Source organism: Anas platyrhynchos, chromosome 5 (genome assembly GCF_047663525.1).
Source record: "Anas platyrhynchos isolate ZD024472 breed Pekin duck chromosome 5, IASCAAS_PekinDuck_T2T, whole genome shotgun sequence".
NCBI classification, from domain to species: Eukaryota; Metazoa; Chordata; class Aves; order Anseriformes; family Anatidae; genus Anas; species Anas platyrhynchos.
The window spans coordinates 15482704-15507180 of record NC_092591.1 but is presented as its reverse complement, the minus strand read 5'-3'; the positions used below and the strand labels follow the sequence as shown (position 1 = coordinate 15507180).

Below are 24477 nucleotides of genomic sequence, written 5' to 3'. Positions count from 1 at the left end.
CACCTACAGAAGATAAATCCAGAGTTTTAATTTGGTTACATTTTTGTTAAATGCATTGTCATACAGGCTGGCTCAGTATTGCTTTTTTCTAACAGTTTTTGTTTGAGCAGAGATAGTCTGAAAATTATCTCTTTGGCAAACAAGCACTTTTATTCATTTATTTACTTACTTAACATCTTTGTCTGAGTTACCAGTCCAACAAGCTTAGAACAACTGAAAATTACAGTCAATGGAGAAATTGAAAGGTTTCACATGCATACCAGAAAGCAAGCTCATGTTCAGAATGAGATTTGGACACAGTTATCTCACTCTGAACATGACCTCATGAATCTGGCAGCTCTGTTGGCTTCCACCCTTCAGTGGAGTTTGAACTCTTCGGTGGATCAGTGGCTTAATCCCTGACTTGTTCTTTATTGTAGCAGAGGGGAAAACCTCAATAATTTTGCAGGATTTTGCAAGTAAGTGTCAAATCACTTATTCATCAGACTTATGAAGAGTCTGCAACTGCTGTTTTTTTTTTTTTTTTTTTCCAGAGAGGGTCTGTTCTTTATCTAGTGAGCTTCTGATCTTTATATATATATGTGTATATATATATATATATATATATATATATATATATTCTTTTTTTTCCTCTCTCTCTTTTGATTGTGAATGGGGTGAAGGATTGCCTAGTATCCCTGTGGATTCTGTAAAAATGGCACTTTCACCCCAGAAGTGTAATTTCAACCAGATTTCAAGAGCACTGACATCCGCAGAGCCAGCACTTTCAGCTGAATGATGCCCATTTTAAACACAACTCATGTCACTGGCTCTGGAAGGAAGAATTCAGATTTCCACAGGTTTGGACAGGGAAGTAGGCATTCGAAGTTCCTACACACACCACTCCTCCGGAGATGCCAGGCTTTGATGTTGGTCAAAACCTTCCAGACTTAACCAGAAGCAAGCATGACACTTCCTAGAGTGCATTAAGATACACTTTGCTTTTCTGATGTGAAGTCTGGTAAAGAGAAAGTCCTCACGATGCTTGATTTCCTTCCTATTATTGCATTTGATTTGTATGTTAGGGCAAAATAAATTTGAGCTGAAGCTCAAGCTCTGGTGGGGGAAGTTTCCTTAGCATGTTACATGGCCCCAGTTCCTTTGTCCTTCTCTCCAAGACCCCTTCCTCTTGCTCTCATTCTGTCCCTTTCAGCCGTGGCTGCCAAAAATAGTGGCTTGGAAAACATAGCATTTTTCTGGAAGATGAATGCCAGCTTTCTGGTGAACATCCTAAAATTTTGATTGGTGTTGCTTCTTGGGCACATGCCAGTCAGGAAAGCCAAGCTAGCCTTTCCCAGCACTGGTGCTGCATGGGGACAGTGCGATCCCCCCTGTTGCCGCACCACACCAGCCCCTTATACCCTTGAGGGGCTTCAGGGCATCACAGATGCACAGCCTGCCCTCCACAATCAGCATTTTAACCAAGCCAGAATGGAGATCTCATGTAAAGATGCTTCCACCACAAATTAGATGTTCAGTGGTGTCTTGGGAAACAACCCGATGCTGAGTTGCAGAAAGTGCCTGTGCAGGCTGGTCTGGATACAGGCCCTTCTGCTTTTAAAGTATTTTGAGAAAGAAACAAAGGGCTAAATAATGGGAATCCATCTGGGTGTGGGAAGCTCTTAGTTTTATTACCCATTACAGTTTTCATCTATTAAAGAGGTTTGGCCAAACTCACTGCTTTCTGAGCAACAGCAGTCATATTTAGCGGAAAGATATTGTGAAAACTCTGGGAAAAAAAATGAAAAATACATTCTTTCATAACAAAATATGAACTAAATGGTTTGCCTGAGTTTCAGTATAATTGACAGAAATTTGTGAAACACATGAAAAACAGAAAAGGAGGGAATTTGCTTTGATCATCTGCATGGGAGAAAAGAGGTCTTCAGAAGTTTGAATTTCTGAGTTATCCTAGACAGTTACAGCAGGTTTTGAAAACCATTAAAGACTCTTTGCACAAAAAGGGTTTGGATTGGCATTTCCTCCAAACAGCAAAAGCTTCCTTTCTCAACCAAATTAAGTTTTAAAGAGTGTCTTTAATTATGAGCTATTGTTGTTATGGAGGCCTGACGCATTTCCCGTTAAAAATTGCAGGAAAGCTTTGATTGATTTCAGTCTGGGCCCAATGGCTGTATCTGCAGAGTGTTTAGGAGGGGATCAGACCTAGGGCTAAGTCCAGGGCCTGCCTGGAGGGAGGCAGCAGAGAGAGATCCTCCAGCACAGCCGTGCCCAGGGCTCTGTGCTCAGGGAACATCACCTGCTCAGAGGAAGATACATTTTGTAGACAACGTGAGTTAAAGATGACTTCCTTCAGCCTTGCTCAGTCTGGTTTTTCCCTTGGCAGCACAGATGTTCACTGGCTGCAATAACTGTTACATTAATTTTAGGGTCTGAACTAATAACACCTATCCCACATACTAGTGCTGCTGCAGTGAACTGGAATTATTCATTTGAACAGAGATTAAATCTCTTGAGGAACTGTTGAAAAAAAGTCATGCTCTAAATAAATAGTAGAAACATCCAATCTCCTTAAGCGCAGCTGGTTTTAGTAATTAATTCACCATAGATGTAGTTAGCTGATTTAAAGAGTCAGATTTACTCTGATTAAAGCATTTACTTCAGTATCAGCAGAAGGAAAATTTACTGCCTCAGGAAAGCATAAATGTCAAACGTGTACTTGGATATACAGAGTATGGTAGATATAAAGAAGATGATGTTTTCACAGGCCATGTGCTTAAAGGTCAGGCAGGTTAAAGAGGACTTCGTTGGTATTTTAAACCTGCCATACTTAGAGAAGGAGCAGTGCAGCTGAAGGGAAAACAGAAAGAGGGAATGTGCTCCCGTGTCTGTGGGAAGAACACCAGCCACTGAATGCAGCGCATGCATGTAAACAATAGCTGAATTTGGCACAAGACCCACAGAGAAGAATTTTATATAATAATGTTTTAGTGCCAGAACTACTGCTCTTTTGCCATGCACGTTGTCTAAAAACAAAACTGCCAATGACAATAAGCATGGGTGCTCTTTTCTTCATTGAGTTGCAGTCTTCGTGACCCATTAGGCTTGTGTTAAAAGTTGCTGTATATCACTATGTACAAACCAGCTCTCATCCAGGGAGGGTTCCAGCTCCAGGGCTCTAAGCCAGCAACATTTCACCTGCATAAATGCAGTGGAGACATTGGAGAGGAATCATTAAAACAAAATAAAATAAAACCTACCTCATCCATCCAGATATCCCTATTGGAACAAAGGGAGCAGTGGTGGTGCCTAGCCACAGACATTTAGTGCCATCTGGACCTCTGAGGACACCTATGACATCTGTACAAGGGCAGCAGAGGTGACTGGGGTCCCCTACAAGCAATTCATGCCCTTATGGAGTGGCAGCTGGAAGCCACCTGACATAAGCACCTGAATGCATCCCTAAGTAACTGTAAGAATGGGAGCTTTTAATGCAGAAATTCGTAATGAAGCCCATGAAGCTCAAGCTGTGCTGGACAGAAACTTGAAGGGGCTGACGACTCCTGGAGTTGTGTGTCCCAAAGACCAGATCCTATGCTTTTTTTGTTGTTGTTGTTCCCAGGAAGGTCAGGTCTCATCCCCAAAAAAGTCTAGGCTTCTTCTGGCTGCTGTCAGTGTTGAGGCTGGTCACTCAGCACCTCTGAAGAGGTGTTGCAGGATGAGGCCATTAGCCTGTATTTACATTGCCTGGTAATGCCATCAAATGTACTACTTGTAGTCATTAGCAATCCATCCCTCCTGCTTTTCCTCTCCCTGAGGAAGTGCTCTACGAAACCTGTCTCATGAATTTCTGTTTTTTCATTATTGTCGTAGTCTCCCCAGTTTATCTTGCTCTTTCATTAAACAGCAAACCACAGATACAGTTTCAATCTAACAGCCTGTTTGCAAGAAACTAACCATTCAGGAACATATCCCCTGCACGTTCTTTAAAAATTCATTTAACATGATTCATTGCTTTATTCTTTGCTTGAAGCATGTTTCACTTACATTAATAATATTTTACCTTTCACTTATAAATTCAAACACAAAAGCAGTTGCAGCTCTCCAAATGTTTATATTCATAAAATATTACATTATCACTTTCCAAAGGTCGTCTTTTCTTCTTCCCCTTAATTAGGATTCAAGATTTCCAACAATAACTTGTTGCAGCAGATGTATAGCTCTTATATGTTTACTAATTCACATCTCTGTTTTTTCACTTTGCAAAGAGGAAAAAGGAAATGGTTTTAAGTGGGATAAGTACTTTTTTTTTTTTTTTTCTAAACAAAATAAAAAGAGGAAGTTCCAAATATGGAGGAAGCAGAAGTAATTTGTGGTCTGATTCAGAAAGAATTTATACACAAGCTTAAGTCCATTACCTTACTACAGGTTTATTGGTCAGTTCCTGGATGAGCATCCATGCACTGTATCTTGTGTGCCTGGATATGAATGTCTGAGTTCCTTATTAATGGAGCTCCAGTTGTGAAACAGGTTTTCTCACACGTAAAATGACAACATAATGTCAATATCTTGACCTTTAAGTCATTTATGTGTGTGTGTGTGTGTGTGTTCTTGCAGGAGTAAATTTCATTTTCCAACTGATTAAAATAAGGAATATGATTTTAATAAGGAAATATATCCTGATTTGTCAGGATATTATTTCCTGAATGGAAATAATTCATGCTTGAAGGGAAACAGTTCTGTTAGATCAACCAACCTGTCCAAAAATAAACACAGTATGTGATTTTGCCTCCTGTGCAGTATTTTGGTTTGGATATGTCCCTGGACCTCAAGGCCTGGCTGGATCCATGGCTCTGTCAGACGCTGTCTGTGTGACCATGAGTACATAACACCTCACCTGCATCTCGCTGAGACATTTGCAGGGCAGTTGTACTTCCTCCTGCTGTTGCTTCACCACGGCCTCAATTTGCCTCCTTAAGCAAGCTGCAGAGGGGACCAGTGCTGATGCAAGTCAAAGCCCTGAGTCACCTCTTCCTTAGACATGGGTTTAGGTGTTTTAATCCTTCCTCATAACACAGTTCCACTGGATTTCCCATCACTTCAAAGCCTCCTCCTTGAAGCCCTACCAGTTTGTCTAGATACTTTTCAGTAATTGAGTGCCCAGCAGTGAATGTAATTTTGTTTCCCTATATATTTTCTAAATCCTAGCTCTTAAAGCATTATGGTTTTATGTATTATGTATTATAGTCTTATCATATATAATGTGAAGATTTTGCCTTCGTATCAGTGATAGCAATTTTATTGGGAGAGAAATATTAGCAGGATTTGTTTTTGAGTCACCAGCTGTTTTTTCTTTAAGGATATTTCTTTCTTACTGGTGTACCAGTGAGCGACTAAAATGTAAACTAAGTTAAGACTTAACAAAACACTGAGATGATTTATGCGAGCATAAAATTATATTGGTATAAATTTTTCTGAAGCATCTCCAGAATGGTTTGAATTTACTGGACACATTTCAGAGTGCTATCACAAAAATCCAAAATGGGACTAAACTTTCTCAAGGCTCAGATATCAGCCATCTCAGAGCAGCCAGTGTCTGTTGTTTCTATCAAAATCCACTTGCTGCTGAGTTTGGGCAGAGGACATACAGCAGCAATGGTCATTGAACAGCCTAAATTATCTCATGCCCACTCAAATACTTTCACTCCAGATCTCAGGCAAAGCCCAGTGCTATTATTAAGAGACTTTTAATCTATTTCAGTGAGCATTGTCCCTTTTATATATCATAAAAATTATATATCATATAATTATATATCAGCAGATGTTCATCTACATCCAACACACATCAGCCCAGTGGTGGAAAGGCTAGATTAAAAAAAAAAAAAAAAAAAAAAAAAGAAGCGAGTTATGAACTTTTAGTTCAATTCTGAACTGTACCACAGACGCCTTGGTGATGCTTCCTGACTTCTGACTTCTTCCAAGGGGAACAGCCATAGGGCCCAGTCCTTGCCTACTACAACCATCCTGATGGCAGAAATTGACATCAGTTACTTGGTTTCTGGTATTATTTCTTAGCTTTTTGTACTTGTTTGGACAGAAAACTTTACAGGAACCAGACTGCCTTTTACCAGGTGAGATGACAATAAGGTCATCCTCTCTCAGAGGCTACCACCACATGGAAGACAGGGGTTCTGCACCTCCTGCCATGGGCAAAAACCAGCAGGCAAGGCCCTACAGGGCATTTTGTTTGCTGAGGAGTGGCTGAAAAAGAAATACTGTCCCTGGGCTCTGTTTGGAGACAGGGTCAAGTCAAGAACCTAAACTGGTCTCAGGCCACTCTCACTCAGGCCATCATGCACCTGGGGACCTGGAGCTGTTATTACCATGTGTTGGGGGCACCCTGCAGCAAAAAATTAATCCAAACCATTCACCACTGAGTAGATCCACACTTTAGTTGGGTTGTCCAACACAAGAGCAACTTGCTATAAACTGGTTATATGAACCTGGAAAATGACTTTGGAAACTTAATGATGTGTTTTATTTCATTTTCCAATTAGCTGGGGGAAAAAAAAAAATAAATTTTGCTATCCTGCATCTTGTGAAACAGCCCAGCTAAAGGCTGGGAGGTAGCAGTTGATGCTGATTTTGCACTGGTGGAAACGGCATCAGAGAGTAATAGAAAATCACAATGTACCTGTAAAATAGACAAAATTCCACTAAGGCATTAAACAGCCATGACTGTAGAAGGGGATTCACATCACCTCCCCAGCCGAATCAAGTGCTGCATGGAGTAAGTACTGTGATTTAGGCTGAAAATCTTCATCTTTACCAGAGACAACAGATGCTGCTGATAACTTCCAGGAGATGAATCAGTGCTGGGTATGTTTTTTGAATGTAGGCTCTGAAAGATTTAAGTAATTACATTTTTATAAAAACTGCCTCTTTCCTTTGTAAGCTACACAGGTACATACTGTTGCAACCCACTCTGAAACTATTAAGCTAAAGGCAAGAAATAGGAAAACATGAGGGCTTTTGAATAGTGAGAATTTGCACAGGGAATCAAAGAGGTTTCAAGTTCACTTAGTGCAGATGTTTCTATAATTGAGACACACTAGAAAAATGCAGTAATGCACAAATCAGTCTTGCCTACAGTTATCTGAACCATAAAAAAATGTCCATAGTCAGGATATAATTCCCTACTAAATCCTACAGGATAGCTAAAATATAAAATAAAAGGTTCTTTTTTCGTATTAAACTCTCTAAGACTTTTTTCAGTAGGGGAGTCCACAGGGACCACAAACAAACCTCAAATCTGCTGACCAATTCACCCCATAACCCTCTTTCATACACTCACCCACAGATATTAAGGACCTAAACTTTAACAAGGCCAGCTAAATGCAGCTGGTGACCTGAAAGACTTATTCTGGTCCTAATCTCACTCCTATTTAAACCAGTAAGACTTCCTCTGGAACGGCTCGAGCTCCCTTTACTACATGTGCCCAGTTAACCACCCAACCCAAGTGCAAACTCCTGCATGCAAGGGTAGGAATTGCACCTACTTATTACAGTGCCGATCCAAAATTCACGGCTTCCACAGACAGAAGGAAAACAAGACATCCCCTTGGCTTTTCCCTTCTCAAAGCTGTAACATTTGAAGCATGGATACCTTTCAAAGGAAAGAAAAAGTCTTGAGCAAGCGCGAGGCAACCTGAAAAGAATAATTGAGTCCTCATCTTTCTAAATGCGACATAATTCCCCACTTTTATAGTCCCATATATAAAAAGAGAATTGGCATGTTCTTCTCAGCTATAGAGTGTTAACTCCCTGCCTACAACCAGCAGAGCCCAGCTGTGTCCTGCTGTAACATTCTTCAAGAAAGATGCCTCTGCTGGAAGCCCAAAGCACCCAGCAGTCCCTCCTACCCACAAGTGGTGCATCTTTTGGCTTCCCAAAAATCCCTCAGGCACACAGCCTCCTGCTGCTACACAAAATTTTAACAAGGATCTCCCAACACCATATCCAGAGATCACTTAAGACTATCAGGTGCTAGTTCCCAAATATATCCATTTACCCTGCATTGCTCCTCTAAAAGAGCAACAAACACTACTATTTTTTTTCTCCCTAAGTCCATGATTGCCTTGATAGGTCAAAATAATTACACAAACAAGAAGGAAATTACATCTCTCCATACCTTTATCTCAGCCCAGCAGGAGGTGAATGGATAAGTATGAATAACAAATTATCTTGCAGTGGATTCCACTAATCAGCCCCAGGGCTGGGCTAGTTCAGCATGAAGCAATTCTTAGCTCTTTGCATTGCTGGTTTAGAACTTGGGCAGAGGACCCTACCCCCTAATTAAGAACCTGAAACAAATTGAAAACAGCTGTGAATAATTAGACAATTTAAGTGCTGTTAAGAAGGAATAATTTTTGTAGCCATCGTAATAAATCTTATGCTGTCTGAACCCATACGCTTTATGTGAACTTTTTTCTGCTGGTAGGTTAGTACATTACTCATAAAAGAAACAGTATCCCTTTTGTTTTGATTGGGCCTGTTTAATAACAAAAGAGCATATCGCTATAAGTGGAAGTGTGATGACAAAGAGAATAGCCTTTACTTTTCTTAATTTTCAATCGTTGCGGTTCAGATCTTATGTCAGATTCCTGGCATGTGGATTTGGTGGAAGAAAAAGAAAAAAAAAATCTTGATTTGCACTGTAAATAATACCTGAGTCCAAGCTACTTAACATTTTTCAGATTTCTCTGGAAAAATACATGTCAGGAAAATACTTAAAAATTTAACAACTGACCCTTTAGCCTTATGTAACAGATAAGTTCTTGACATATTAACTAAGACTTCAGGAAATCTATTTTTCTCTGAAAATTTCCACCTTTTTTTAATCTTCCCACTTGTCTGGAACTCAGTTAAAGTGTTTCACAGAAAGTAATTTACAGAAGGAAAGCTTTCATCATGCACTACCACACTATTCAGGGCCTGAGTCTGTGAGCCATAACTGGCTTTGTTAGAAATTAGTTCTGCAAGCACCTAAAAATATATTTAATTTGTACATTATATATGACTTTTTTTTTTTGAAGGCAATGTATCTGCTCACACACTTAATGGTAATGACATTTTCACATCCTTGTAGGATACAGACTTTGCTTGGATAATGGCATTACCTGAAAACAGGATATTCAATGAAGTTGATTGTTTATAAGCATGGTTTGGCTTTACCACTCTCTTTGAACAAACACTACAGCCCTCTGTCATTTTGCTGGTATTATGCCACATTATTCAAATCTGGACACAGATTCTGAATACCCAGGTTTTAGAGGATTCACGAGATGATGTTTCATTTTGCTTCCATTCCCAGAGAAAACAGACCTCATCATGCCAGCCTTGTGTTGGCAGTATTTGCAGATAAGCCTGCAGAAATGCAGCTGCAAGGAAATACCTGAAGATGCAAAATACCCGGTTCTGCACTCCAGTGGTTGAGATTAAAAAAAAAAAAAAAAAAAAAAAGAAAAGAAAATGAGCCTTATCTGCTGTAGGCCTTATGACACCACTCACTTTTCTGCATCCGCCTGCAGATGAGATCTATGCCAGTTACTCCTGTACCTGAAGCTTTCCCCATTCTTGACAACATTTAGCCAATGCCTTGTGGCCCATTTCAAGTCTGAATTACCCTTTCTAAGACTTATCCCCAAGGCACCTAATGTATGTGACCACATCTAGACACTGCTATGTGGTGGCTTCTCTTCTTTTATTTCCAAGCACTCTGTATAACTCTACTTCTGTCCTCACATGGACATTTGGGTTTTGTTCATGTGGAACCGGCGGCCCATTTGGGACCAAGAGGAGATAAGATTTATGTTTCACATGTTGTAGCACCTAGGAGCCTGAAGACTATGTTCACTAATTAAGAGTCTACTTTCTACTAAAATATATTTCAGTTGTAGCAAAGGATGACACACAAGCAAAAAACTCAGTTCTTTGCTACACTTACTGCACAGAACAGAGGCAAACATCACTGAAGTTATTTACAATGCTCAAATTCATTTAGAGATATAAATAAATAAGTAAAAAACAATGATTTGGGTCCCATTTATACTTTAAAAAGCAGTGGCAATATAAATACGCTATCCCTACTTTTTCACCCTTCATTTTTCATTGATGTGCATGAATGAATTTGTTTTCCTGAGAACAAAGATTAAATGTCATCTCCAGAAAAGAAATGAACTCCAGTTATGCAGGATTCATGAACAATTCTACTAGGGCAAGTTTATGGGCATGTGATTTGAGAAATGCTGTTCAGCAGAGAAACTGATCCCAGTTTCCAATTTTTTGAGGAGTAGGACAAGGAAAAGGGGCAGGAGAGAAAGACTCTGAATATTACAAGGATGCCTTTGCAGCTTCTATTAAAATAAATAAAAATAGAATTAATAATAATCTAATATTATTGAGACTTTGTCACAATCCCTCTGTCACATAAAATTTAGTAGGCAAGTGTGGGGACAAGTCACAGCACTAGTGACTTCAGACCCCGAGAGCCAGGAGGGAATTGTTATATCATTTCTTCAGCAGGCAGGAACAGAGGAAATGTCAACAGAGACATATCAGTCTGCTCATACACAGTTCTCTTTTCTCTCTCTCCGCTCCAGAGGTTTTTTAATTGGGTCTAGAACACAGCTGGAAGTTACAGTGGCAAAAAGACAGTTCAATGTTATAATCATACATCTTTTGGCAACCAGCTTAGGAACAAGCCATGAGTTTTGTTTGCATCCATGCCCAGGGCTTGCTATCAACCCAAGGAACAAGTTCTGGGTGAGTTAATGCAAGCTCTTAGGATCCAAGGGGTATATAAAAGAGAGAGCAGATCCAAATCAGCACCGGCTCCTTTGGCTCAGCCTTGATGGAGTTGTGTTAGGGGAAGGAGTGGGTTTGGCCACCAAAGGAAATGCCCAAGTGTATGCTCACCAGTAGCCACCACTGGCCCTCAGCTTCTCTTTCCATTAAATGGGTTAATGGTTCCTTCCCCTGTATTTGGCTGCAAGGCTTAATTGATGAAGGTTTATAAGGCACCTTAGGAGCCTTGACTGCAAGTTGCTACAGACTTGCTAACTACATTATTCCAAAATAAAATAAACACGTTTTATACAAGTGAAAGGAAAAAAAAAAAAAAAAAAAGGAAAAAATCACTGCCCCCTTCTACCCTAGAAGTTAGCTTCTCAGGGCTTCTCCAGCATGCATTACACCGTGCTCCATGCATGAGGTTTCACAAATAGACATAGCTGGTTGGCCATGAGCTTTTTTTACTCTGGTGTTTATAATTCCAATTGGTGTAAAATTTCCTGATGGTTAACACATCCCGTTACAGACACTTTTGAATGAATGACTCATTCCCAAATAATTGACTAGCTTTGTAATTTGGGAAGTAAAAATCACATTTATGAGTCCCCAGGGAGAGGGCCTATAATGTTGTGCATAAAAAGTAGATAAATCATAAAACCTTATTTTTTTTTTCTTTTGTAAAAGCTTCCATTAGCCTTTGTGCGCACATTAAAGCAATGGCCTCTAAATGTGTGCAGCTGCTTTAAATCACTGGTGCACTTTAAAATCAAGTCTTTTTATATCTTGATGTTAAAATTACATGTTGGTTACTGTAATTCTGTCTTGTTTTTTGTGGGACATCCTTGGATCAGATCTGCTTCTGGAGAGACCTCTCCCTTTGCACTAAGTTTTCTAATCCATGTAAGCAGAACCATAGAATCACAGAATGGTTTGGGTTGGAAAGAACCTTAAAGCCCACCCAGTTCCAACCCCCTGCCATGGGCAGAGACATTTCCACCACACCAGGTTGCCCAAAGCCCCATCCAGCCTAGCCTTGGACACCGCCAAGGATGGGGCATCCACAGCTTCTCTGGGCAACCTGTGCCAGTGCCCTGGCAGAAGAAGCCAAGGCATTTTGCAGCCAGGCTGAGTGGTGTTTAGTATATAAACAAGACAGACAAACAAAAAGGACCAGTCACTGCCGGTGCAATTAGGACCCCATCCTCACTTAGCAAATGGGTGCATTTCAGATTGAGGTTTCAAACAAGCGTGCAACGTGATTCTAATGGGATTTGACAAGAGTATTTGATGGCTTCAAGGCAAATCTATTATTATCTAGAAAATATCTAGTTACAAATCTACCCCCCCCCAAAAAAAAAAAAAAAAAAAAAAAAAAGAAAGAAAAGGTGGTACTGAAACTGCATAATACTGAAACTCTTGAGTGAAATGGCCTTGTCACTTGCCTTGCCTTTGCAGTCTGAAAGTCCCATATACCTTTTAGGCTAGCAAGGCCTTTTCCCACATTTTCAGAGTACTGTAAATTAGTTTAGTATGCTTGAAAGAACCTGTAATTGTAACTGCTCTTGTTGACACATCAGCTTGATGCCACACAGAGCACGACTGGGACCATATCCCTTGGTTTTGCAGCTACAGTGCATTTCAAGTGCTTGACAGGTCCAGCGCTAAGATGTTCTGAATTAGATTTGAATTACAACCGCTAAATGCCCTTGTCAAAGCTTGTTATCCCTGAAACTAGCCATATACATTTAACTGACTATTCCTATGGAAGGTATACTGCTTAAACAAAGACATACTCCAAAGTTTCATACAGAATTGTCAAAATATAATTGAGTTAAAAAAACAACTAAAGCATAAGAAGAGCAATCTTTACTGCCTTTTCCCCCTTCTCCTTCTTTGAAATAAATCCAAGGGACAATTTAGTGGAATCTTAGTATAAAATAAAAAGAGCATATGCAGTTCCCACAGAGACATTGAAATCTATACGAATACCAGATTCAGCTATACAAGTTGATCCTAGTGTCATGAAAGGGCATAGCAAATCTTCAGGATCTTGCCCTGTGAAAAAGGTTTAGTATCACATTGCTCACATTGGAGAGTATCTGTTGCCGCAGGAATACAGTGCACTAAAGCTAATGCATACAGAAGAATCAGGATCAGGCCTGGAATTTTAGAGGAGTCCAAATTTTTGCTTCGTCAAATAAGGAAAGCATAATATTTATACACACACACACACATATACCTCTATGCCCATGTGTGATATATAAGGCATGTATGCAATGTTTACACAGTTTAGCCACACATAACAGAAACTTCTTGCTAACTTGCAGATTTCTTCACTTTCACATACTGGTTGTGCAAGGCCATAATCATACATTTTTAAGCCAGAAAATAGTAACAAAAGAGAACTAAACAGATTTAGACAGTGTCTATCAAGCCTTGGTGGGGAGATCTCAGTAGCTCACTGGGGTGCATTGGGCTAACATTTGGGGTCTCGTTGCTGAACCCTGGGCTGCTGACACTGCTGCAGAGCTGCTGGAGCAGTCTGCTGATGCTGTCTTGGCTCAAAAAGAAAATGTTGGCTGTAAGCACTGTTTTGTGCAAAGAAACTAGCACAAAGCAGAATGATAAGAGAAAGAAAAAAAAAAAGAAAAAGAAAAACTGAGGATATGCAAACTAGCTAGCTATCTTAAAATATCTTTGAACAAACAAGGGACATTTCCTTAATGAAAACCCACAAAAGCTCCCACGGTGCAGAAGAGGAGAAGCAGGCTACTGTACCCCTTGAAAACAAGACAAACTTGAGCATATTTGTGTATATGGTACTGCATCATGGGCTTCCCCTCCCACCCCTACTTTGTGCATGAGTGAAACTAAACATCTCAGGCAAAGAAGTTGCTTCACTACAGATTTCCCAGTTGAGTTCAAACATTAACATAATGTTGGAAGTTGCCTAGACTGAAGGGCAGGTATATGCTATGATGCTATCCTAGATTTGCATTCCTCTGCTGAATTAAGGGGGCTATGGCCCTTGGTTTCTTCCTTTCCTGCCCCTCCCTCCTTTATGATGGGAATGGTGGGCACAGGAGGTTTTAGGGGGCATTAGAGACCTTCCTTGGTAGGGAGCCAAACATGGCAGAAGGGTGCCATATCTACCCATCTGGAAGTAGCCTTAATATCAGCCCTCACTTTCCAAAATAAGGATAATGATGCTTCCTCTTTTTGCCTTGGCTTGTGCGTGTAGATTGGAGTTTCTTTGGGGAAAAGACCTTCCCTCCTTTGGAGGGGCATGCAACACTCAGTACAGTGGCACACTGCCTCATCTGGGGCCTCTAGAAGGTACCGTAAGACAAACAGAGAACAGCCCTACTCTACAGAAGGACAAATGCTAGACAAAGACCAGGGCAGCTGCAGCAAGGCTATGTTCCTATCTCCAGTGGTGTGACGGTATAAACAGATTGGAAGTGTGCAAGTAAGATTTCTCCCATCTGAAGCTGTCCTAGGCATTACCTCAAAAGATTAATTCTCCAACAAAAACAACAACAAAAAAACACATTTCTAACCCCATTCCAAGAGCGAAATGTGGCCTGAACTGGTCAAAACCTGCTGACAGCCTTAAACAGCATGAGAAACCTGTTTCATGATGGCAGTTGGTTATTTTAAAACTGAGCTGAAAGATTAATGGTGAGATTTTCAAAAAATGTAGGCTCCCAATGACAGGAACCGACAATTTGCTCATGCAATTTCCCATCGCTGTGTGTGCAATAGGGAGAAACGGGTGGGCAAAATGACACACGGCTATTCTGTGCCTTTACTTTTTCTGGAAACCTTAGCCCTAAAAAGTCAATAAGCAAATAAGCAGAACATTTAAATGAAAGGCAGAAATACTGAGGCTGAGAGATACATTGATAGTCTTTGTTAATTTTTTTATTCAATTAAGAGACACATGATGATTATTTTTAGCAGTGTCCCCCTGATACAATTCAGATGTAAATCACATTTCTGTAGTCAGCTGCTGCTGTTTAAGCAGAAATATTTTGACACAATAATTATAGGGTTGAAACTATGCTTTACATTAGTGTATAAAACACTCATTAAATTAAAATTCTTCCATGAAATCATGAAAATAAACAGTCTGTCTGAACTAGCATCAACAAATTCACAGGATGCTTCTGCGTTTTCTCAGGGCTGGCCTTCAAGTGACTGTATTACAAGGTCCTTATTTAACTGTGAAGTGTTAAAGGTTCACATTCTTTTGAAGGTCCCATTCTGCTTATTTTTAAAATTATTGCTTTAATTGTTTTTACAACTTGTAAGATTTTAAAGCTATTAAGCCTCAAAGTTGTGGGAAAAATTAAAATGGTGATTATTATAACTTGCATAAGTCTGTGAGATGGCGGTGGCACTGCATTTTTTTTTTTTTTCCAAGGGTGGGTTAAATAAAAGAGGTCCATGGCACCATATGTGGCATGTCACATTGCTCTATTATGGCTGAGAAGCAGGATACACAATGTATACACAGTGCCTTTGGGGACAGAAAAGAAACCAAAAGCTCAAGGTAGTAATGGTGTTCGGGGATCACTCTTGTGCTCTCTGCCACGTTCCTGCATTTCCACCCAGCTCCCATCCATCACAGTGCTGACAGTCCCATAGACGACAGGGCAGACTGTCTGTGCCCCAGTGCTAGCACAAGTTTTCAGCAGGAGAACAAGAGCATCCCAGTGAGGTCTATCCGTTTTGCAGAAGAGGGAGAGAGAGCACAGGTCCTAGAGCTGCCCTGCTAACACAAGGTCTCATTTCTCCAGTCTCTTCTCATTTACTGCATTCCCCAGCTATAAGAAGTCACTTCTGGCAAATCTTTCAGGCGACCCACACGAAGGTCTCCACCACTAGCAGCCCCAGTGAGGTGTTTATAGACTGTCCATATAAGAGGCAGTCTCCTCTGGCCCTATATTTTCATCAGAGGGACACAGAGATGGGCAGTGGTTCCTCCACCACCCACCCTTGGCCTGAACAAAGCCTGTGAGGTGGGATCACAGCCAAGACCCCCAGGCCTCACCCTCTGCTCTCCAGGCACGCAAGCAAACCTGTGTATGTTGGCACACTAATCCCTATAAGCCCTAATTGGGGTTTGTTTGTTTTTTCTTCATCTGTACAGTATCACTGATCTTTACAGCATACCGAGAGAGCTGTGGCTGTGCTGGGCTCAGGAGTGAACAGCACAGGATCTTCAAGATGCAGATGATGTAATCACAGTGGTCTGAAACATTTTTGCTACATCTATATTCCATTGAAATCCACAATTATGGTTGACTTTTCTTAGACTGAAGACATTCCAAAGATGGACTGCGATGGTAATTGCACTGTTTTATCTTAAGATACGAATCTGAGACTGATCCCTCTGGTCTTATGAAATTACAGTCAACATGTTATTTTCTCCATTTGTGCATGAAACGTATATACAACGGTGGTTGCAGCAATGTATATTTAGTCTTAACTTGTCAGAACCATCAGCTAAAAAATATTCAAACCTTCCAACCATTTTATTAACCAGGATTATGCACAAGAAAGTCTGTTTCAGAGTGTAAGTCCTAGTACACATTGTAATTTAATAGTAAAGATTTTTTAATGCCACAGTTGTCTTCCTTCAGCAGCCACATAGACGGTTTTTTGTCAAGAATTACTGGTATTATGGTTATCCCTCCTCTCCCACAGGATGAGATTTTCCACACTGGATAGCAATAACCTTCTTTTCAGAGCCTAGAATCTATAGTCCAGTGAATTCAATTAAAGTTTTCCTTGAGATCAAAATCAATAAGAATATTATATCATTGAATTATTTTTTTTTTTAATTAATTCACATTAATATGCAAACCTGTGGGGAACACTGAGTGTGCTTTTGACAAATCCCACTAATTACTGAACAGAAGTTACCCTTTTATTTTTGTTCCAGATCATTCCACAACATACTTTTAGTTCTGAAATTAGATAATTGGCAGATGATTTTTTTTCACTTAATATGCTTAATCAGATTAATTATCATAATTCTTGATGAATAGTTTTTCAGATTCTACTCAGAATCTCATGAGAATTCATTCAGATTTTTAAGCGCTTTACACAAAAAGTTTGGTTGTTGAAATAGCAACAAAAGGCCAGGAACGAGAAGCATTTTTTGGTCAATATACATGTAGGCTTCTTCAGGAGAAGAAAAATTAAAAGCACAATAAATGTATTTTCTCTAGGAAAAAATGTGTTGTTTTTTTTTGTTGTTGTTGTTTTTTTCCCCAATCACAGAAGTGATTCCAATGAACAATTACAAATATCCGGTATTAAATTTATTGAACACATTACAGATTATCTTCTGCTTGTATTAACGCAAGGTAAGTGTTACGGCACACTCTTACTTCATTATAATTTATGTTCCATGCATAGTCTCTAGTATCTGCTTGGCAGTCATTTTTCCTGAAGACATCACTGTTAGCAAAGTTGCTCTCTTCAGCATTCAGAGATTACAAACACAGCTGAAGTGAACTCAGGATTTAGCTTAAAAAATATATTTTGCTAGAAACTATTTGCTGGGCCCATCTCTTATTAAAGAGGTTATACATTTAAAATGTAATTTAGTGACAAGTAAGTGGTGACACATTAGTGGAAGAGTGAATGTGAACTCTGAGGACAGAGCAACTTCAAATGGTGGCAACATAAATAGCCATTATTAAACACTTTCAGTGACCAATGCCCAAGTAAACAAGATGGCTCTAAAGTACAGTTGCTCACACAAATTAATGCTTTTGGTGAATTTGCTATATGACCTATATATGGAGCTATATGACCTCCCATCTTTGGTAGAGGATTTAACTGCCTGGTCCTACCTCTCCCGGTAGAGCTTCTGGAATAGTTCTGAAGTAAATGAAGGCCACAGATACTCTTCATTTTCCACCAGCCATTCTGCCTCCCAGTTTCCTCCTCTGTGTCTGGAGAATCTCTGAGACTACTCAGAAAACAAAGAGTTACTCAGGGTTAATGGAGACCAGTCATTGACAACCAGAAACAAATACCCAGCCCCATACATTTCAAGAAAGGCAGATCAACACCCTTCCTCATTCAGGTTCAGCTATCTCCATAAATACATTCCCCTCCTTCAGCAACTCCTACCTTGTGGTAGGCCAGTTCTTTTTTTTGGCCCCTTCAGTCATCAGTGATGAAAACAACTGAATTTCTCAGTGTTTAGAATCAACAGGTGACACCACCATCACCACAGACTTCATGTTTTTGTCCACATTTGCCTTATTTATGGAAGTTAAAGGCCTTGTGGCTCCCTCAGCTTCCCCAAAGCCAGGAGGTATTAAAGCTTCCCCTGCCTCTTGTACGTCCTTCCACAACCATCATTTCCTTTTCAGGAAGAAATTTTCTCTCCATTTTCTTCTCACCAAGAAGTTGAAAGAGTCAAAGGAGGACTATTTCATCCTCCTTGTTAACATCCTAACTTACTACAGCTGCTACAGAGAGGCTCAGGTGTGTGGGTCATCACCATTAGCTGCTTTGCAGCTAGCCCAAGAGACTCATAGCCAAGGTAGGCAGGATGAGGAACTATTTAGCAACCAGCTGCTCATCCTTTCAGCAAAGCAGCTTTCCACATTGAATGGAGTTCTGCATTTTGGGTCTTGAGGAAGCTGCAGCCTTGGACTTGCAGCAGTACAGCCTCCAGCACTGGGCCTAGTAGGACACACAAACAGAAGTGGCCAAGCAGACAACTGGTCTCTGGAAAGCACAAACCAATGGCAGTCACCACCATGGTGAAGAAGACTGCTAATGGATGATCAGATCATTGATTATCCCTATTACAAATGGTAGCAGACCTAAATGTAACTGATATTTTTCCTGAAAACAGAAGAGGTGCACATCTGGGGAGCACCCAGCCCCCCCAGCCAAAGTGGGATCTGGCCATTGCTAGGTCTCTTGGCAGCTATCCAGAGCCCCTTCTCTTCACCATCTCCATCTCACTCTCACACATCCCCAGGCACACTTGAAGCCTCTGATCACTTTATTGCTTCCAGGGGGAAAACGTTAGTTGGTTTTGCACAGCTCTCTCTGCTTTCCCTTACATCTCTCTTTCTTCTCATTCCCGACTTCTGAATACGTTAGGAGTACTAAGCAAGCAACACTTCAAACGTTTTTGAAGCTTCCTTTGGCAAAACCATAAAATCTGTACTGGTAAAATATATATATATTTCTGTCCCAGATTCCCAATCTGTTTCCTTTAAATCCAATAAAATTTATATCATAGGGCTTAAGGGCAGAGGGATTCATACAATTGAAAGTGATTCAGTAAATGCAAAACATAAAAATAAAGTATTGGTATTTGATATTCCTATATTTCAATATTGCTTTGATATTCCACTATGAAACCTAAACTGTTGGGGTTTTATGCATTCTTCCCCCTCCATCCCCCTCCCTCTTTGATTTCCCCCACTTCTTCCTTTGAATTTGGTCTCTTTAATCACTGGACCATGGATCAGAAATTCTTGCAACTTGTTTGTGGAAGGCCAGAGTCTAAAGCAGCAGCTTGTTTAGAGAGTTATTTCACCATCTGTTCTCTCTTTTTCCATTAGATGACTGGTTTTAAATAGAGATCCATTTTATCGAGCTGTCATGCTCTCTGTAGTGCATCATCTTGTTTCATTCTCATGCTCACTCAAAAGCTCACCTGTCTTTCTCTTTGTGCACTATACCTATTTGTACAACAACATACTGAGAGTACACGTACCTCTACAGGCAGCATTCTCCACTGAATTTCACTCATACCATATGTAACTCATTGGAGCCAGGGTAGGATTTTTCTAAAATTGTATAATAGCTCCAAAGACCTGACAGCTGAAAGGAGCTGTTATGATCATCTAGTCTGACTTTTGACATAACAACAGCTGTGAAATAACAAAGGCCATGAAGTGATTCCTGAACTGAACTGATACCTTCTGGCTGCCCTGGAAGTTAACAGAGATCTCCAGTTTGGGCAATCCATTACAGCTTTGGAGAAATTGTTCCAGCAATCAGAGATGACTGATCTTTTTTTTTTTGAGGGAAACATCACTGCCGTGTAAAGGTTACCTTTCCAACTGCTGATTTTTATACCCTTTGTACTGATAAAATTGAGAGCTATCTGATATCCAAAATCTCCTCCCAGTGAGGGATTTTGAATATGTAGGTGGCCCTTGGAGACTATAGCATGAAGCTGGGCCATCCCTTTTTGCAGCAGTGAGCTGTTAGAGTGGCTCCTACGTCACCTGGAACCATGGTCCCAGTTTCTGTGTGACAAAATAAATAGGTTACATTTCTTTCAATTTTTTACTCTAAAAAGGTTTTGAAGCTCTTATCAGCCCACACTTAATTTCTAGCCATGGTATTCCAACGGAGTGATAAGAAATGATGTAAAACACTCTCCACGCTGTGTTGAGGCAGCTCCAGCCTATATGATGCTAATAACACAAGTTCTGCTGTCTGAAAGCAATGCAGATGGCTATCTGCACGGATCTCTCACTTCTGATCATGTAAAATGCCTCACCTAGCTCAGAAGATGTAGATTATACCCCATACAATAGATAAGTTGATCCCTCCTCAGTGGAGACTAGTTAACTTCTAGAATTTCTTTCCAGCCCAATTTTCCTTGAGCAAAGAAGGCATAAAATTAACAAAGCTGTGCAATTAATGCTTATTTATGCTTATTAATGCTTATATAATGCTTACCATCACCTGCATTCAGTGAGTTAGACATCTTCTTACTGATTTCCCAATTTCTAAATAACTTCAAATAGCCATTTTTAATACATATACACCTACACCTACTATATGAGAAAAAAATCCTTTCTTTCTTTCCTCCAAAATCTGGAATTCTACACCAATGTCATTTCTTGACATCTAATCCTGTCAACTTTTAATGTGAGTTAGTGACAACGTTTCTATATGTAAAACTGCCATTACCTGAAAGCCTGACAGCTCATAGGCCTGTAGGGGAAGATGTTGGAGCTGCATACTGCTGGAAGGATCGATGGAGCTGGAGCATGCCAGGATGAGCTAGTACTTGTCCCAGCCCTGGAACCATCCAAGGGATTAGACCTTAGAGTTAATGGTTTTAGCTTTAGAAAAGCTAATTTTGTTAGAGATGTTTGTTGTATTTATTACTTAGCATAATTTTCCACACAAAAAGCATTATTTGTCATTTTTCAGAACATCCATCTTTAGCTTCTCAAGGAGCTATTCATAATGGGAAGATATGTATACTGTCCACTGCTAAAAGAGGGAAAAAGAAAAAAGAAAAAAAAAATAAAAAAGAGAGAGAGAAAAAAAAATCAGGAAACATTCTTCTCCAGGCTTTTTCTGTGTTTTGTTTTGTTTTGTTTTGTTTTCTGTTGTTGTTTTGTGTGTGTGTATGTGTTTTTCTTTTTGACTAATTCTTATTTCAGGATAATCCCCTTACATCCCTGGTTTGTTTAATGTTACTGATTATTGTTAATGTTACTAAGAATACCACTTGTACTATGATTTCCTCTTCTGTGAAGGTGAAAGGATGTGTGTCACCCTCCTTATTCTGCTTGGTGGCTGTCAGAATCTTTAAGGGTTTTATCTGATATACAGTTAATCTCAGAAAATCATTTTTCATGTATACACAGACATTGCACTATGGGGGTTTGAAAGGGACAGAACTCATTTAAAGTATCATGAATTCTGAAACATCCTTTTAACAGCCAAATAGCTGACATCTGATTATTGGGAAGATGCTCTAGATAATTCGGCCCGTTCAGTGGTCCCACTGTCATTTTTAAGTCATATCATGCCTGTTTCTTAGCACAAATTGCTTAACATATCCACCCATTTTAAGACAGCAAAAAAAAATCAGCTTGACAAGCATTCATTATTCTGAAATCACATATTAAGCAGAGCAATATTTTCAAAAGTACCACAACTATTAAGGGAGAAGAAGAACTTACAGGAGGTATAACCTCACTGTGCAGTGGGTAACAGGAGCATTAATAGGCAAAACCTAAGTGGAAACAGTTGACAAAATAAATTAAAGCACAGTTCTCCCCTGAAAAGTGACTAAAAATGGCATCCTAGGGTCCCATGTTTATTATGTGTTACCGACTCCAGATCAGATTTGTTCAGTATACAAATAAGGGGTGAAATTCTAGATGGGTTGAATTCAACTGGAGCTTTGCAGATGACTTTAGTGGGGCCAGGATTTCATTTTAAGAGGCTCTTTCTTCCTTTTTGAGCAGCCTTTGGAGATTTGACTTGGAGGATCACAAGGCTGGTTGAAATGCAAAACAGAAAAATCCTAAAAAATTTCAAAATTGTTTCCACTTTGTGGAATTGAAAATAGGCCAGTTTTTCACTTCTGTGTTTTATCACTAAAAGTTTTGTATATGATGTTTCTAATCACTGTTCTTATCAAGGATATCACTGACATGTTTATTAGCATTCTTTTCTGCCAAAAACACAGCATTTGGAAAAATGGAAAATAGAAGCGAATCATATTGGCATTGATCTTGATAACACTTGTCAATAAAAATGTCAACAGAACAAAAGAAGCCAAATCAGGAAATGTGAAAAAGTCCAGTTTTCTCTAACAATCTTCACCCTAAGAAGAAGTTGGCTTTTCGAAGAGAGGAGGAGAGAAAGGTTCTCCCTGGTGCTTTGCTCACCTGGACCGGCTTTACGGGTGCCCCGGGCAACTTCTTGCCTTAATGCTGGAGGGGGCAATGGCTGCAGCTCGAGGTGTTTCCAGCGGGGAAGGGCAATGTGCCGTGCTTCCCTCCTCCTCTGCACTGATGGGGTTTGGGAGCAGGGCTGGGGAAGGAAGTTTGTTTTGCCATTTCCCGTGCTGTACTCTTTCTGCGGTTAAAAAGAGACTCCAGACTCCAGAGCTGTCAATCTGGCACTTTTCACTAGCACTTAAAAACAATTTCAAAATCTATTAAAAAAATTAGATCCCAACCCTGCTATATGTGAACAGACAACAGCAAAGACGTATCAAGGGCTTTGATTGTAGGCAAGGCTGGCTGGAGAGAGTCACTGCAGTGCGGATATTACATTTTATTTTTGATAGCGCAGGACCTCTGTGCTTCTGTCATGTCTAAGCTGTCTGTTTCCATCAGGAAAAGGTCTTATGAGCACAAAACACATGGGCAGCCTTTCGGCCCTGTTTCAAATTTCTGCAACACAATAAATCCGTTTGTTTTTATTTCTTCTTTCTGTAAACATTTCTCCATCTAACATAGTAACTGCTGTTTATACAGCGCAGTAAAAACACAGGTCAGAGCACAATAAGATTATAGTCTTACTTCAATATGTCCAATCCATAATAAAATAAAACCTTACAAAATATCCAGAGGAACAGTTTGGGGTTCTCTTCATATTAATGTATGTCGTATGGGAGGGTTGTATTGGGGCATAATATTTTCCACAGCTGTCAGGACTTATTTAAAAGGCAATATCCTTTTTCTGGGATTTTATTTAGGTTCTGTTTATACCATGTGTAGGATTGTTAATCCCATGATGTATGACTCAGTGGTGTATGATTACTTGAAGGCAATATGTACAAAATGAGCTAAATATTTGGGGACAGATCCTGGGGATCTGACACGCTGGGCTCACCACAACAAAGAGGGGTGTGATAGGGAGGAAACAGAAAGGTGCCTGCAGACCATTTTTCTGTGGTGTGCTTAACCCAAAGGCAAACCACATCCATGGCTCGTATGCTCCCTTCCACAGGGAGGCAATGGACAGAAGGCCAGATGCTTTGGTCCTGAATCCTCTTTCACATCTCTCCATGTTACAACCCTTCATGCAGGGGCAGGAAGGGGGCATTTATCCCTCTGCCCTGGTTCTACTCCACTGGGGAATCCCTAAAGATGCAAAAATCCCTGAAAGGACAGTTATTTTCACTTCCTTGTGCAGATTGCATCACAAAGGACTTAAGCAGGCTGAAATAGTTTTCCAAGGGTTATGTGATGTGAAATATGACACACAGCACATCTTCAGATTTAAAAGACATGAAACATGGGTTCTTTTCATGGACTGTGGGAATGTGCCAAGGTATGCTTCCTATCAGCTGTGAGTCCTTTCACATGGAAAACAGAGACATACCTAAATCCACTGAGCTGAATTTGTCCCAAGAGCAACCCCACTGGCCAATCATCAGGAAAGCATTTGGCCCGGTGACTCTATATGTATTCATTTTTGCCATTTAGTAGGGTTCTTTCCAAGTGAATAGAAATCACACAGAATCACACAGAATTTCACAGTTGGAAGAGACCTCAAGATCATCGAGTCTAACCTCTGACCTAACACTAACATGTCCTCCACTAAACCATATCCCTAAGCTCTACATCTAAACGTCTTTTAAAGACCTCCAGGGATGGTGACTCCACCACCTCCCTGGGCAGCCCGTTCCAGTGTCTAACAACCCTTTCAGTAAAGAAGTTCTTCCTAACATCCAACCTAAAATAAAATAAAAGGAAACCATTAAGAAGCTGTAAAGAAGCCATACTATTATTGTTAACTTTCTCTTAATTATTCATTATGTTTGGTAACTAGTTTATCTGATTAGAGAATCTGCAGGGATACCACCTACTT

General features: G+C 40.0%; 2 long non-coding RNA genes across 3 annotated transcripts; both read right to left on the bottom strand.

Annotated features, from left to right (window-relative positions):
- Positions 1 to 1843: 1843 nt before the first annotated feature.
- LOC106017692 (uncharacterized) lies at positions 1844 to 8340 on the bottom strand. Of its 2 annotated transcripts, none has more exons than XR_011809520.1 (4): positions 8189 to 8340; positions 7557 to 7663; positions 6692 to 6898; positions 1844 to 3195 (listed from the first exon to the last, which is right to left on the bottom strand). It is a non-coding gene; the product is annotated as an uncharacterized lncRNA (long non-coding RNA). The 2 variants fall into 2 exon arrangements; XR_001191306.5 differs by lacking the exon at positions 1844 to 3195 and adding an exon at positions 6432 to 6691 and having other exon boundaries at positions 6827 to 6898.
- Positions 8341 to 14754: 6414 nt separating this feature from the next.
- On the bottom strand, positions 14755 to 18263 carry LOC119717217 (uncharacterized). Its single transcript, XR_005266411.2, has 2 exons — positions 18001 to 18263; positions 14755 to 17836 (listed from the first exon to the last, which is right to left on the bottom strand). It is a non-coding gene; the product is annotated as an uncharacterized lncRNA (long non-coding RNA).
- Positions 18264 to 24477: the final 6214 nt, after the last annotated feature.